This window comes from Schistocerca americana, chromosome 8, assembly GCF_021461395.2.
Source record: "Schistocerca americana isolate TAMUIC-IGC-003095 chromosome 8, iqSchAmer2.1, whole genome shotgun sequence".
In the NCBI taxonomy this organism is placed as follows: Eukaryota; Metazoa; Arthropoda; class Insecta; order Orthoptera; family Acrididae; genus Schistocerca; species Schistocerca americana.
In genome coordinates, this window is record NC_060126.1 from 324,161,632 (window position 1) to 324,176,827 (window position 15,196).

The 15,196-nt window shown below is 41.1% G+C and overlaps 1 non-coding gene across 1 annotated transcript; it reads right to left on the bottom strand.

The window, feature by feature from the left end:
• Nucleotides 1–257: 257 nt before the first annotated feature.
• Trnas-uga lies at nucleotides 258–332 on the bottom strand. The gene has a single exon. It is a non-coding gene; the product is annotated as a tRNA-Ser (tRNA).
• Between the last annotated feature and the right edge of the window lie 14,864 nt (nucleotides 333–15,196).

A 15,196-nucleotide genomic window follows, 5' to 3' on the forward strand; every position in this document is an offset into this window, starting at 1 on the left:
CAAGTGCTCTACCAACTGAGCTACCGAAGCACGACTCACGCCCGGTACTCACAGCTTTACTTCTGCCAGTATCTCGTCTCCTACCTTCCAAACTTTACAGAAGCTCTCCTGCGAAACTTGCAGAACTAGCACTCCTGAAAGAAAGGATATAGCGGAGACATGGCTTAGCCACAGCCTGGGGGATGTTTCCAGAATGAGATTTTCACTCTGCAGCGGAGTGTGCGCTGATATGAATCTTCCTGGCAGATTAAAACTGTGTGCCCGACCGAGACTCGAACTCGGGACCTTTGCCTTTCACGGGCAAGTGCTCTACCAACTGAGCTACCGAAGCACGACTCACGCCCGGTACTCACAGCTTTACTTCTGCCAGTATCTCGTCTCCTACCTTCCAAACTTTACAGAAGCTCTCCTGCGAAACTTGCAGAACTAGCTCTCCTGAAAGAAAGGATATAGCAGAGACATGGCTTAGCCACAGCCTGGGGGATGTTTCCAGAATGAGATTTTCACTCTGTAGTGGAGTGTGCACTGATATGAAACTTCCTGGCAGATTAAAACTGTGTGCCCGACCGAGACTCGAACTCGGGACCTTTGGCTTTCGCGGGCAAGTGCTCTACCAACTGAGCTACCGAAGCACGACTCACACCCGGTACTCACAGCTTTACTTCTGCCAGTATCTCGTCTCCTACCTTCCAAACTTTACAGAAGCTCTCCTGCGAAACTTGCAGAACTAGCACTCCTGAAAGAAAGGATATAGCGGAGACATGGCTTAGCCACAGCCTGGGGGATGTTTCCAGAATGAGATTTTCACTCTGCAGCGGAGTGTGCACTGATATGAAACTTCCTGGCAGATTAAAACTGTGTGCCCGACCGAGACTCGAACTCGGGACCTTTGGCTTTCGCGGGCAAGTGCTCTACCAACTGAGCTACCAAAGCACGACTCACGCCCGGTACTCACAGCTTTACTTCTGCCAGTATCTCGTCTCCTACCTTCCAAACTTTACAGAAGCTCTCCTGCGAAACTTGCAGAACTAGCACTCCTGAAAGAAAGGATATAGCGGAGACATGGCTTAGCCACAGCCTGGGGGATGTTTCCAGAATGAGATTTTCACTCTGCAGCGGAGTGTGCGCTGATATGAAACTTCCTGGCAGATTAAAACTGTGTGCCCGACCGAGACTCGAACTCGGGACCTTTGCCTTTCGCGGGCAAGTGCTCTACCAACTGAGCTACCAAAGCACGACTCACGCCCGGTACTCACAGCTTTACTTCTGGCAGTATCTCGTCTCCTACCTTCCAAACTTTACAGAAGCTCTCCTGCGAAACTTGCAGAACTAGCACTCCTGAAAGAAAGGATATAGCGGAGACATGGCTTAGCCACAGCCTGGGGGATGTTTCCAGAATGAGATTTTCACTCTGCAGCGGAGTGTGCGCTGATATGAAACTTCCTGGCAGATTAAAACTGTGTGCCCGACCGAGACTCGAACTCGGGACCTTTGCCTTTCGCGGGCAAGTGCTCTACCAACTGAGCTACCGAAGCACGACTCACGCCCGGTACTCACAGCTTTACTTCTGGCAGTATCTCGTCTCCTACCTTCCAAACTTTACAGAAGCTCTCCTGCGAAACTTGCAGAACTAGCACTCCTGAAAGAAAGGATATAGCGGAGACATGGCTTAGCCACAGCCTGGGGGATGTTTCCAGAATGAGATTTTCACTCTGCAGTGGAGTGTGCGCTGATATGAAACTTCCTGGCAGATTAAAACTGTGTGCCCGACCGAGACTCGAACTCGGGACCTTAGCCTTTCGCGGGCAAGTGCTCTACCAACTGAGCTACCGAAGCACAACTCACGCCCGGTACTCACAGCTTTACTTCTGGCAGTATCTCGTCTCCTACCTTCCAAACTTTACAGAAGCTCTCCTGCGAAACTTGCAGAACTAGCACTCCTGAAAGAAAGGATATAGCGGAGACATGGCTTAGCCACAGCCTGGGGGATGTTTCCAGAATGAGATTTTCACTCTGCAGCGGAGTGTGCGCTGATATGAATCTTCCTGGCAGATTAAAACTGTGTGCCCGACCGAGACTCGAACTCGGGACCTTTGCCTTTCGCGGGCAAGTGCACTATCAACTGAGCTACCGAAGCACGACTCACGCCTGCTACTCACAGCTTTACTTCTGCCAGTATCTCGTCTCCTACCTTTCAAACTTTACAGAAGCTCTCCTGCAAAACTTGCAGAACTAGCACTCCTGAAAGGAAGGATATAGCAGAGACATGGCTTAGCCACAGCCTGGGGGATGTTTCCAGAATGAGATTTTCACTCTGCAGCGGAGTGTGCGCTGATATGAAACTTCCTGGCAGATTAAAACTGTGTGCCCGACCGAGACTCGAACTCGGGACCTTTGGCTTTCGCGGGCAAGTGCTCTACCAACTGAGCTACCGAAGCACGACTCACGCCCGGTACTCACAGCTTTACTTCTGGCAGAATCTCGTCTCCTACCTTCCAAACTTTACAGAAGCTCTCCTGCGAAACTTGCAGAACTAGCACTCCTGAAAGAAAGGATATAGCGGAGATATCCCCCCCCCCCCCCCCCCCCCCCCCCCATTCTGGAAACACCCCCCAGGCTGTGGCTAAGCCATGTCTCCGCTATATCCTTTCTTTCAGGAGTGCTAGTTTTGCAAGTTTCGCAGGAGAGCTTCTGTAAAGTTTGGAAGGTAGGAGACGAGATACTGGCAGAAGTAAAGCTGTGAGTACCGGGCGAGAGTTGTGCTTCGGTAGCTCAGTTGGTAGAGCACTTGCCCGCGAAAGGCAAAGGTCCCAAGTTCGGGTCTCGGTCGGGCACACAGTTTTAATCTGCCAGGAAGTTTCATATCAGCGCACACTCCGCTGCAAAGTGAAAATCTCATTCTGGAAACATCCCCCAGGCTGTGGCTAAGCCATGTCTCCGCTATATCCTTTCTTTCAGGAGTGCTAGTTCTGCAAGTTTCGCAGGAGAGCTTCTGTAAAGTTTGGAAGGTAGGAGACGAGATACTGCCAGAAGTAAAGCTGTGAGTACCGGGCGTGAGTCGTGCTTCAGTAGCTCAGTTGGTAGAGCACTTGCCCGCGAAAGGCAAAGGTCCCGAGTTCGAGTCTCGGTCGGGCACACAGTTTTAATCTGCCAGGAAGTTTCATATCAGCGCACACTCCGCTGCAGAGTGAAAATCTCATTCTGGAAACATCCCCTAGGCTGTGGCTAAGCCATGTCTCTGCTATATCCTTTCTTTCAGGAGTGCTAGTTCTGCAAGTTTCGCAGGAGAGCTTCTGTAAAGTTTGGAAGGTAGGAGACGAGATACTGGCAGAAGTAAAGCTGTGAGAACTGGGCGTGAGTCGTGCTTCGGTAGCTCAGTTGGTAGAGCACTTGCCCGCGAAAGGCAAAGGTCCCGAGTTCGAGTCTCGGTCGGGCACACAGTTTTAATCTGCCAGGAAGTTTCATATCAGCGCACACTCCGCTGCAGAGTGAAAATCTCATTCTGGAAACATCCCCCAGGCTGTGGCTAAGCCATGTCTCCGCTATATCCTTTCTTTCAGGAGTGCTAGTTCTGCAAGTTTTGCAGGAGAGCTTCTGTAAAGTTTGGAAGGTAGGAGACGAGATACTGGCAGAAGTAAAGCTGTGAGCACCGGGCGTGAGTCGTGCTTTAGTAGCTCAGTGGGTAGAGCACTTGCCCGCGAAAGGCAAAGGTCCCGAGTTCGAGTCTCGGTCGGGCACACAGTTTTAATCTGCCAGGAAGTTTCACATCAGCGCACATTCCACTGCAGAGTGAAAATCTCATTCTGGAAACATCCCCCAGGCTGTGGCTAAGCCATGTCTCCGCTGTATCCTTTCTTTCAGGAGTGCTAGTTCTGCAAGTTTCGCAGGAGAGCTTCTGTAAAGTTTGGAAGGTAGGAGACGAGATACTGCCAGAAGTAAAGCTGTGAGTACCGGGCGTGAGTCGTGCTTTGGTAGCTCAGTTGGTAGAGCACTTGCCCGCGAAAGGCAAAGGTCCCGAGTTCGAGTCTCGGTCGGGCACACAGTTTTAATCTGCCAGGAAGTTTCATATCAGCGCACACTCCGCTGCAGAGTGAAAATCTCATTCTGGATAACAGTAATTGTTTGAAACCATATAAACAGAAGCAATTTGTACACTGCCATATTTCAGTCTGACAGTCTTATTTCAGTCTTAGACCGAATATTGTATCAACAGTATGTAGTCAGACTTTGTAAGTTTTACGTTTGCTGCCAAACATCTTGTGTACAAAATAAAATCTAGTGTTAACAAGAAGCACTGAAACTTATTTAAACAATTACATAAATTCAGTGTGACAATGCAGTAATATCAAAATGAACTAATGGCAGCATCAAGAAGCAGCACCCTGGATTGCACAAGATATGTATATAATTGGTGGAGAATATATGTGGTAAAACGTGTTACACTGTACATTGTTTCTCTTGTGTTAAACAATGATACACATCTCCAACTGTGTAAAAACATTTTTTGCCACATTTTATTACAACCACAATCAACTCCCTAAGGAAATGAAAACTGTGTTGCCATACAAGTAGCTTATATGCCAGAAATGTTCATGTCTAGCCATATTATTTGTGCTGAATAATCACATTTGCAACACTAAAGTAATGTTTGAACATCAATATCAACTGTTAGACCACAAAATTACATTGTAAATGTAAATGAAATGTAGAATATAATGTCCTGGTTTTTAATATCTGAATCTCGCACGTTTGAAGTTTGTCAATTACTGCACTGTCTATCACAAATGAATAGGGAACAATGGTTTGAGTAAACTGAACATATCATACAATGAGAAGGGGGAACAATAGTTTGAGTAAATCATAAGCATTTTTTGGCATAACATCAGGGAGAGGCTACAACCCTGTCTCATTCCCTTCCCAACCACTGCTTCCCTTTCATGTCCCTCGACTCATATAACTGCCATCTGGTTTCTGTACAAATTGTAAATAGCCTTTTGCTCCCTGTATTTTATCCCTACCACCTTCAGAATTTGAAAGAGAGTATTCCAATCAACATTGTCAAAAGCTTTTTCTAAGTCTAAAACGTAGGTTTGCCTTTCCTTAATCTTTCTTCTAAGATAAGTCATAGGGTCAGTATTGCCTCACGTGTTCCAACATTTCTACGGAATCCAAACTGATCTTCCCCGAGGTCAGCTTCTACTGGTTTTTCTATTCGTCTGTAAAGAATTCGCGTTAGTATTTTGCATCTGTGACTTATTAAACTGACTGTTCGGTAATATTCACATCTGTCAGCACCTGCTTTCTTTGGGATTGGAAATACTGCCTACAGGAAAATTAAAGAGACCTTTGGAGAGAGGAGGACCACTTGCATGAATATCAAGAGATTTGATGGAAACTCAGTTCTAAGCAAAGAAGGGAAAGCAGAAAGGTGGAAGGAGTATATGGAGGGCCTATACAAGGGCGATGTACTTGAGGACAATATTATGGAAATGGAAGAGGATGTAGATGGAGATGAAATGGGAGATATGATATTGCATGAAGAGTTTGACAGAGCAGTGAAAGACCTGAGTCAAAACAAGGCCCCCAGAGAAGACAAAATTCCATTAGAACTACTGACAACCTTGGGAGAGCCAGTCATGACAAAACTCTACCATCTGGTGAGCAAGATGTATGAGACAGGCGAAATACCCTCAGACTTCAAGAAGAATATAATAATCCCAATCTCAAAGAAAGCAGGTGTTGACAGATGTGAAAATTACCGAACTATCAGTCACAGCTGCAAAATACTAACGCGAATTCTTTACAGACGAATGGAAAAACTGATAGAAGCTGACCTCGGGGAAGATCAGTTTGGATTCCGTAGAAATGTTGGAACACGTGAGGCAATACTGACCCTATGACTTATCTTAGAAGAAAGATTAAGGAAAGGCAAACCTACGTTTTAGACTTAGAAAAAGCTTTTGACAATGTTGATTGGAATACTCTCTTTCAAATTCTGAAGGTGGCAGGGGTAAAATACAGGGAGCGAAAGGCTATTTACAATTTGTACAGAAAGCAGACGGCAGTTATAATAGCCGAGGGGTATGAAAGGGAAGCAGTGGTTGGGAAGGGAGTGAGACAGGGTTGTAGCCTCTCCCTGATGTTATTCAATCTGTATATTGAGCAAGCAGTCAAGGAAACAAAAGAAAAATCTGGAGTAGGTATTAAAATCCATGGAGAAGAAATAAAAACATTGAGCTTCGCCGATGACATTGTAATTCTGTCAGAGACAGCAAAGGACTTGGAAGAGCAGTTGAACGGAATGGACAGTGTCTTGAAAGGAGGGTATAAGATGAACATCAACAAAAGCTAAATGAGGATAATGGAATGTAGTGGAATTAAGTTGGATGATGCTGAGGGAATTAGATTAGGAAATTGCACACTTAGTAGTAAAGGAGTTTTGCTATTTGGGGAGCAAAATAACTGATGATAGTCGAAGTAGAGAGGATATAAAATGTAGACTGGCAATGGCAAGGAAAGCGTTTCTTAAGAAGAGAAATTTGTTAACATCGAGTATTGATTTAAGTGTCAGAAAGTCGTTTCTGAAAGTATTTGTATGGAAGTGAAACGTGGACGATAAATAGCTTAGACAAGATGAGAATATAAGCTTTCGAAATGTGGTGCTACAGAAGAATGCTGAAGATTAGATGGGTTGATCACATAACTAATGAGGAGGTATTGAATAGAATTGGGGAGAAAAGGAGCTTGTGGCAAAACTTGACTAGAAGAAGGGATCGGGTGGTAGGACATGTTCTGAGACATAGAGGGATCACCAATTTAGTATTGGTGGGCAGCGTGGAGGGTAAAAATCGTAGAGGGAGACCAAGAGATGAATACACTAAGCAGATTCAGAAGGATGTAGGTTACAGTAGGTACTGGGAGATGAAGAAGCTTGCACAGGATAGAGTAGCATGGAGAGCTGCATCAAACCAGTCTCAGTACTGAAGACCACAACAACAACAACAACAACAACAACAACATATTCTTCTTGAAGTCTGAGGGTATTTCACCTGTCACATTCATCTTGCTCACCAGATGGTAGTTTTGTCAGGACTGGCTCTCCCAAGGCCGTCAGTAGTTCTAATGGAATGTTGTCTACTCCCGGGGCCTTGTTTTGACTCAGGTCTTTCAGTGCTCTGTCAAACTCTTCACACAGTATTGTATCTCCCATTTCATCTACATCTACATCCTCTTCCATTTCCATAATATTGTCCTCAAGTACGTCGCCCTTGTATAGACCCTCTATATACTCCTTCCACCTTTCTGCTTTCCCTTCTTTGCTTAGAATTGGGTTTCCATCTGAGCTCTTGATATTCATACAAGTGGTTCTCTTATCTCCATAGGTCTCTTTAATTTTCCTGTAGGCAGTATCTATCTTACCCCTAGTGAGATAAGCCTCTACATCTTTACATTTGTCCTCTAGCCATCCCTGCTTAGCCATTTTGCACTACCTGTCGATCTCATTTTTGAGACGTTTGTGTTCCTTTTTGCCTGCTTCATTTACTGCATTTTTATATTTTCTCCTTTCATCAATTAAATTCAATATTTCTTCTGTTACCCAAGGATTTCTACTAGCCCTCGTCTTTTTACCTACTTTAATCCTCTGCTGCCTTCACTACTTCATCTCTCAAAGCTACCCATTCTTCTTCTACTGTATTTCTTTCCCCCATTCCTGTCAATTGTTCCCTTATGCTCTCCCTGTAACTCTGTACAACCTCTGGTTTAGTCGGTTTATCCAGGTCCCATCTCCTTAAATTCCCACCTTTTTGCAGTTTCTTCAGTTTTAATCTACAGTTCATAACCAATAGATTGTGGTCAGAGTCCACATCTGCCCCTGGAAATGACTTACAATTTAAAACCTGGTTCCTAAATCTCTGTCTTACCATTATATAATCTATCTGAAACCTTTTAGTATCTCCAGGCTTCTTCCATGTATACAACCTTCTTTTATGATTCTTGAATCAAGTGTTAGCTGTGATTAAGTTGTGCTCTGTGCAAAATTCTACCAGGCAGCTTCCTCTTTCATTTCTTAGCCCCAATCCACATTCACCTACTACGTTTCCTTCTCTCCCTTTTCCTACTACCGAATTCCAGTTACCCATGACTATTAAATTTTTGTCTCCCTTCACTATCTGAATAATTTCTTTTATATCATCAATCATTTCTTCAATTTCTTCATCATCTGCAGAGCTAGTTGGCATATAAACTTGTACTACTGTAGTAGGCATGGGCTTTGTGTCTATCTTGGCCACAATAATGCATTCACTATGGTGTTTGTAGTAGCTTACGCACACTCCTATTTTGTTATTCATTATTAAACCGACTCCTGCATTACCCCTATTTGATTTTGTATTTATAACCCTGTATTTGCCTGACCAAAAGTCTTGTTCCTCCTGCCACTGAACTTCACTAATTCCCACCTTATCTAACTTTAACCTATCCATTTCCCTTTTTAAGTTTTTTAACCTACCTGCTCAATTAAGGGATCTGACATTCCACGCTCCGATCCGTAGAATGCCAGTTTTCTTTCTCCTGATAACGACGCCCTCCTGAGTAGTCCCTGCCCAGAGATCCGAATGAGGGACTATTTTACCTCTGGAATATTTTTCCCAAGAGGAAGCCATCATTATTTAACCATACAGTAAAGCTGCATGCCCTTGGGAAAAATTATGGCTGTAGTTTCCCCTTGCTTTCAGCCGTTCGCAGTACCAGCACAGCAAAGCCATTTTGGTTAATGTTAGAAAGCCAGATCAGTCAATCATCCAGCCTGTTGCCCCTGCAACTACTGAAAAGGCTGCTGCCCCTCTTCAGGAACCACACGTTTGTCTGGCCTCTCAACAGATACCCCTCCGTTGTGGTTGCACCTACGGTACGGCTATCTGTATCGCTGAGGCACGCAAGCCTCCCCACCAACGGCAAGGTCCATGGTTATTGGGGAGGGGATCTAAAACATAGTTGACTCAAATTATAACAGGCACCCTGTGTGTATATAGTAGAACAGTTCATTATGGGAGGGTCCTTCATGATATACAGTCTCCATAGGAAACAGTGACTTCTGTACAATAAGTATAAAACAAAACATAGGGATATAGATAAAGAAATAACGAATGTAAGATGTTTGGCTATCAAGAGGGCAATGCAAGACATGTCCAGCGACCACCATAGCAGACTGTTAATGAAAGGTCTTTCACAAAATCCACATAAATTGTGATTGTAGATGGTCCAGTCACATTAATGTGACCACCACCTGTGTTCAACATCAACATACAATAACCACTGACAGATACCAGGTGGCAGTATTGGCAGTGGAAGGCAGTCCTGGTATTGGAAACAGGAATGACAGAAGTTTTATTGACTTCTGCAGGATACTCTACTGGTAAATATATGTTTCAGAAATCACAGAAGGACACACATTAGTGGAAGAATGGTACAGAGACACAGAGCAAGCTAGGAAAAGAATGGCTCAAAGAGGAGTGCAATGCAATTGAAGAACTGGAGAGGAAGGGAAGGCATGATTGACTATACAACACAGTAAAAACAACATGAGATTGAAACAGATGAGGATGTGCTGCCATGGAAACTGTCAGTAAAGATGAACATGTAGTGTACAAATATCATGAGGACATTCTCCAGAGATGGGAAAACTATTTAAAAGAATGATAGGACATAGATCAAGACAACAACTTTGGAACTTGAATCCTTGAACAGTGTGGATAACAATGAGAAAGGATCAACAGTTATACAGAAAGAAGTAAAGAGTGCAATAACTGCAATGAAAAATGGGAAACCGCTAGATATTGATGTGATGTGGGAAGAAATACTAAAATGTTTCAATCTGGGAGGAGTAAGAGAAATATTGAGACATGGTGGCGAATTGCCAGAGAATTTTCTGAGAAAAATAATCATTCTAACACCCAAGAATCAATGAAACAAGAAACACAGAGAGTGCACAACAGTTATCCTCATTTCACAAGCAATCCAAGTTACGTTAAAAAATCATTAATATAAGGTTGGAAAACATAATGGAGGAGAATCTGGCTGAGGAGTGATTTAGTTTTAAATACAATACATGTACAAGAGATCCAACAGAACTCTTGCAATTTTTGGGAGAGAAAGTTATTGGAAGGGTTAGACCTGGAAAAGGCATTTGAAAATGTGACTTGAGATAAGCTTGCAAACTATAATGAGCGAACAGAGACAGGATTGGAAAACCAGATGATTTATAAACTTATTCAACTAAAAAGTGTCAGTGAAAGTGAGAGGTGAGAGCACAGACTAGACAGAACTAAGGAAAAGAGTGAGATATGGATGCTACTCTTTTTGTATTTAAGAAATATGATTGAACAATGCCCACTAGGTCACAAGGGATAAAAACTGGAGGAAGGAAATGGTATTTGAGTTTTGCAGATGTCACAGTTCTTGTAACATCAGAAGAAAAAAAATACTACCACTGAAGCTAAAAAGAGATTAATGGAATGATAATCAATACAAAGAAAAATAGTGCAGTAAGAGGAAATAAAAGGTCAAAGATAACTATGAACAGAGAAATATTAAGGCATAGACACACCTTTAAGTATGTAGGAAGCAAGAAAGAAACACTCTGGAAGAGAAGCATATTGATTTATTGGCCTGTAAATAACTGTTGTGATGTGTAAGGCATCATCAGTCCATACAAAATTATACAAATAGTATACAAATGATTATACAAATGGTTAACATCTATAAATATTATTACATAGTATTGCTTACCTTGTACTCACTACATAATTAACAATGATAATAACCAATTTTAGAAAATACTATCTATCCCACTTTATCACATAATTTGTTTTGTCACAATGATTATATAGAATACAGATTAGGGTGTATGCCATAAGCTACAATTTTGTTTCATACAAACACATTTATAATAAAGTACCATCTTTATTTTCATTTTGTATAAATTCTTTTGTGTTACAGAATGCATTTTCTTTCAACCACATCTACACCACTATTTAAATTCTGTTTTCATGTAATACCCTTGTGTCATGTGATATATTGTTGAAAAATATTTTGCCAGGATGCAAAAAATCATTTTGAACATTACTTAAATGACTTCAAGGGACATCCAATAAGTTCCTCTTTCTGAAGAGTGTCACTTCCTTTCTGGTTCATAGTGATGTACCCAGGTTTCATCTCCTGTGGTGACATGTGTCAGAAAGTCGTATCCTTCGGTGTTATATCACACCAGAAATGATGTGGCAGCCCGAACAATCATTGTCTTGTGTTCACCAGGCAGCACCCTAGGCACTCATCATCCATACAAGAAACAGTACTTGAGAAACATCACTAATAATAGTTACCTTCATCCATTATTATCACTCAAGTAAATTTACTAATGATGGAATGAACCATCTTTTTAACTGGCTATGCTAATACTGGTGCTCCAGAGAATATCAAATACCACATTTTTCAAAACATACAGGGCAAAAAATTACAACGGCAAGGGTGATGTAATTAATATTAGCTTTCATTGCCACATTACAGAGCTGAATTAATTAAAACACAAAACAGAATCTGATAACACCAGATATTAGCCTCACAGCATTTATATCTTCAATGAATATCTTGTGTCTGTGTATTGAACTATCACAGGAAATTATGTCATATGACATCACAGATACAAGCTATATGAAGTAAGGTAATTTTCTGAGATTTTCATCATCATCATAATTAGCAATTACACATAGAACTGATGTTGTTGGCCTTAAGCATTTGAGAATATCTATAATATTTGAGTTCCAGTTCAAGGTCACATCAATATACATACAAACAGGAATTCCAGTTACATGAACCACTGAATTCTGTATGGGTTGTAGGATAAATCTTTGAGAGTAATGGATGGTTAACTGGTTTGTACAGTAAAATTTAGAATTTGGTGATACTATCAATTCTTTATTATACTGTTGGATTACTTACCATTTATCAAGTTCCTCAAAAGTTTTCCATTTCATTTAAAGACTAGCTGGAAGTTGCCAGTTGTAAGGCATCCTCTGAGTCTTTCACAGTGGATGCCTCAATAAAACCTTGCACACTTTACAAGCTGTGTCATTTCAAATAAAACACTCAAGCTTCCAGTGACTGTCTCCACAACTGTTCTGTTGTCAGGAGTAAAGGACTATTGACTGCTGGGGCTGGTAAGGCTTTCCATTTAAATAGGCACAATTCAGCATCTGGCATCAATCAGAGAGAGCTAAAGTAATCTGCCCTTTCCTTCCTTCTTGCAGCTATTGTCAGCATTAAAAAAAGGCACAGTCCAATTAATTAATAACCAAAGTCTGTAAGAAGATTTTGAGAATAGTGATGATACAATTTGCTTCAAGTTTATTTAGCTTGTCATCTTGAGATGGCTCCAGTTCTTCATGTCTAGGGGCTGTAACAGGACATCCTCCTCTAGCTTTACTTTTCCTCAACAGTAGTTGTTGATATCAATATTATTCTTCAAATTTAGGACAGATCAGTACTATCTCAACTGCTTTTCTGAAAACTTTCATATAATTTTATAAAAAGTAAGTTATATTTAAGCTAAAACTTATGAAAAGGATTTACTTTACTTTTGATGTGACAACTGATAAACACTAGCTGTGAGTGTGCAGTTAAAATAACTTTTTTATAAACATTTGAAATTACAAATTATTTGATACACTTAAAATTTCTATTATTAATTACACAATCTAGTACTGTTTAGTACGTTTATTTCTGGATAATAACAGTCAAAATTAATAGAAATTCATTTTTCAAGAAAAACTGCTAAGCCACATGGTTATTACTGCAGAGTGAAGTAATAGTAAGCATGTCTCTGATGTGATTGGATGTATTTTGGGCAAACAATGTAATGTGAAAATTCAAAATGAATGTACGATATACTAAAATGTGACAAAATACGTTAACTTAACAACAAAAATTCTACAACAGCCATCTTTAAATTTACTTATACCAATTTAACCTTGAGGATCATAAATGGCAGAACTTCAACTTCAAGAATCAGACCACTAGATGAGAATAAATGGAGCCAACTATACATAAAAAGCTAAGTAAACTAGAAAGTTTATTGTAATCTTCGATCCTCTCAAATTTTTCATAAAGGACTTTGCTTATTGTAGACTATAGCTGGAATTAGGATGGAGGGGGCAGATTACAAGTGTGGGCATCATTCGGAATTAGTTAACTAACAATGAAGTTTTTTCTGTTGCAGAAATCTCTTTATTTAATTGATTTTTGAAATTTATGTACAAGTAAATTTTCAATCACATGGAGCAAAAATTGAAGGCTGCCCAACAAAGGGTATATATACCACAATTGTAGTTCTTCAAGAATTTTGGGATAAATTCTAGAAACACTTGGCTCCCCACCGTCTCGAACACCCAATATTTTAATGACAAGGGTGAGAGAGCCTTTTTACTGCACCACACATATCTGTGTGTGCAGGAGGGACAGTTGTCATGAGAAGCCAGGAACTGCATCAGACAAGTGGCCCTGACAAGTGGTTACCAGCAGCATCTTGGAATTTATATCAAAAAGTCGAAGAGTGTTTGTATATTGTTCCGTGGTTTGTGGTGTCATGAGGATTGTTACAGAGACAGATGAAGCATGTATTGTATAGAGACTTTCACTTTATGCCTTGGTTCTGCATGTGGCAGAACATATGTAATTGTATGAGTGTTTAGTCAATTCTGACATTTATCTTGGAACCAGTTAGCTTGCTGGAGTTTGTCCAGAATAATTGTTACTTTGGAATGAGAATTGAAAATATATTGTTGTTGAACTGACAAGATTCTATGAGTACATGATTGATTTCAAGAAGAGAGAGTTGGTTAATATAATTCCCTTTAACCTGATACAGTCTGCGGATAAGAATTAAATGGTGAGAGTGGCGTAGCTGATCACCCAAAGAAGAGGATCGGCTGCATGCACAATGTATGAGTCAACTGGAAGAGACATGTGAGTCATGTAACCCAACATAGCACTGTCTCTTGTCGCCCAAGAAACCATTAGAACATGGTGACCAAGCGACAGGACTCGAAAAGAAAGGGAAATTGTAAGCAAAAAATGGGAAGAAGATATATGAATTGCCATAGCAACCAGGCATAACAAGACTGAGAAACTGTTTGAAGTAACTCTGTTGTGTCTACTGAACCCGAGGAAGAAAGTTGTGAATGAAACACAATATAAGATGGGAGAAGGTAATAACATCAAAAGAATGGAGGGAAGATATCAACTTTTTGATTAAGAAGATTTGGGTGTGGGGAGGGAGCAGTTCTCACAGATGCAGTAACCAGCCGACATCGATGCAGTAACTAGCCACTAACTTCGACGCAGTAACCAGCAGACACCGATGCAGTACCAGCCGATGCTGACACAGTGACCAGCTGTCGACATCACCGCAGTAGCCAACTGACGTCGACACAGTAACTAGCCAATGATGCCAACACAGTAACCAGCCACTGATGCTGATGCAGTAACCAATGTTCAACACTGCTGGCTCCTGTGCTATTCAACGGTGCTGATTCTACACCTGCTCACCAACGCAGATGAGAGTTCTACACTGGGTGAACATGGAATAAAAACTTTATTACTCTAGTAAGAAGTGTTACAAAATACTGTGGGGTGAACTTTTACTGTGTAATTGGTAGAACTGTAATTAGTATTAGATGCTCACAAGGGATAAAGTCTATAGAAGGGTGGACAGTATACAACCAGTTGGAGAGATGTCAGAACCAGACATGGCTATGAGAATTGCTAAAGAAGGGCCTGACTTGTCTGAATTAGTAAATTTAATTAAAGCCCAGTGTCAATTTCTAATTAGATTAGATGCTAAGTTAGAGGCATGGAGTGCTACTTTAAGTGAAAGTTAGAAGCACAGGGTGAAGCTTTAGATTCTAAGTTTAATGTATTAAATGATTAAGTGGAGAATTTGCAGTTAGATTTAAAGGATGAATTAAGTAATTCCTTAACTGTCCAGATGAATCAAATGCTTACTGACTTGAGCCAAAAGCAGGATGACCAATTTCAAAAGTTGACTCAGAAATTAGAATTTGACATTGAAGACAAGAGTAACAATGTAGAGTCTGAATTTAGTAAAAAATTTGGATCATTTCAGAGTGTGTGTAATGTTACA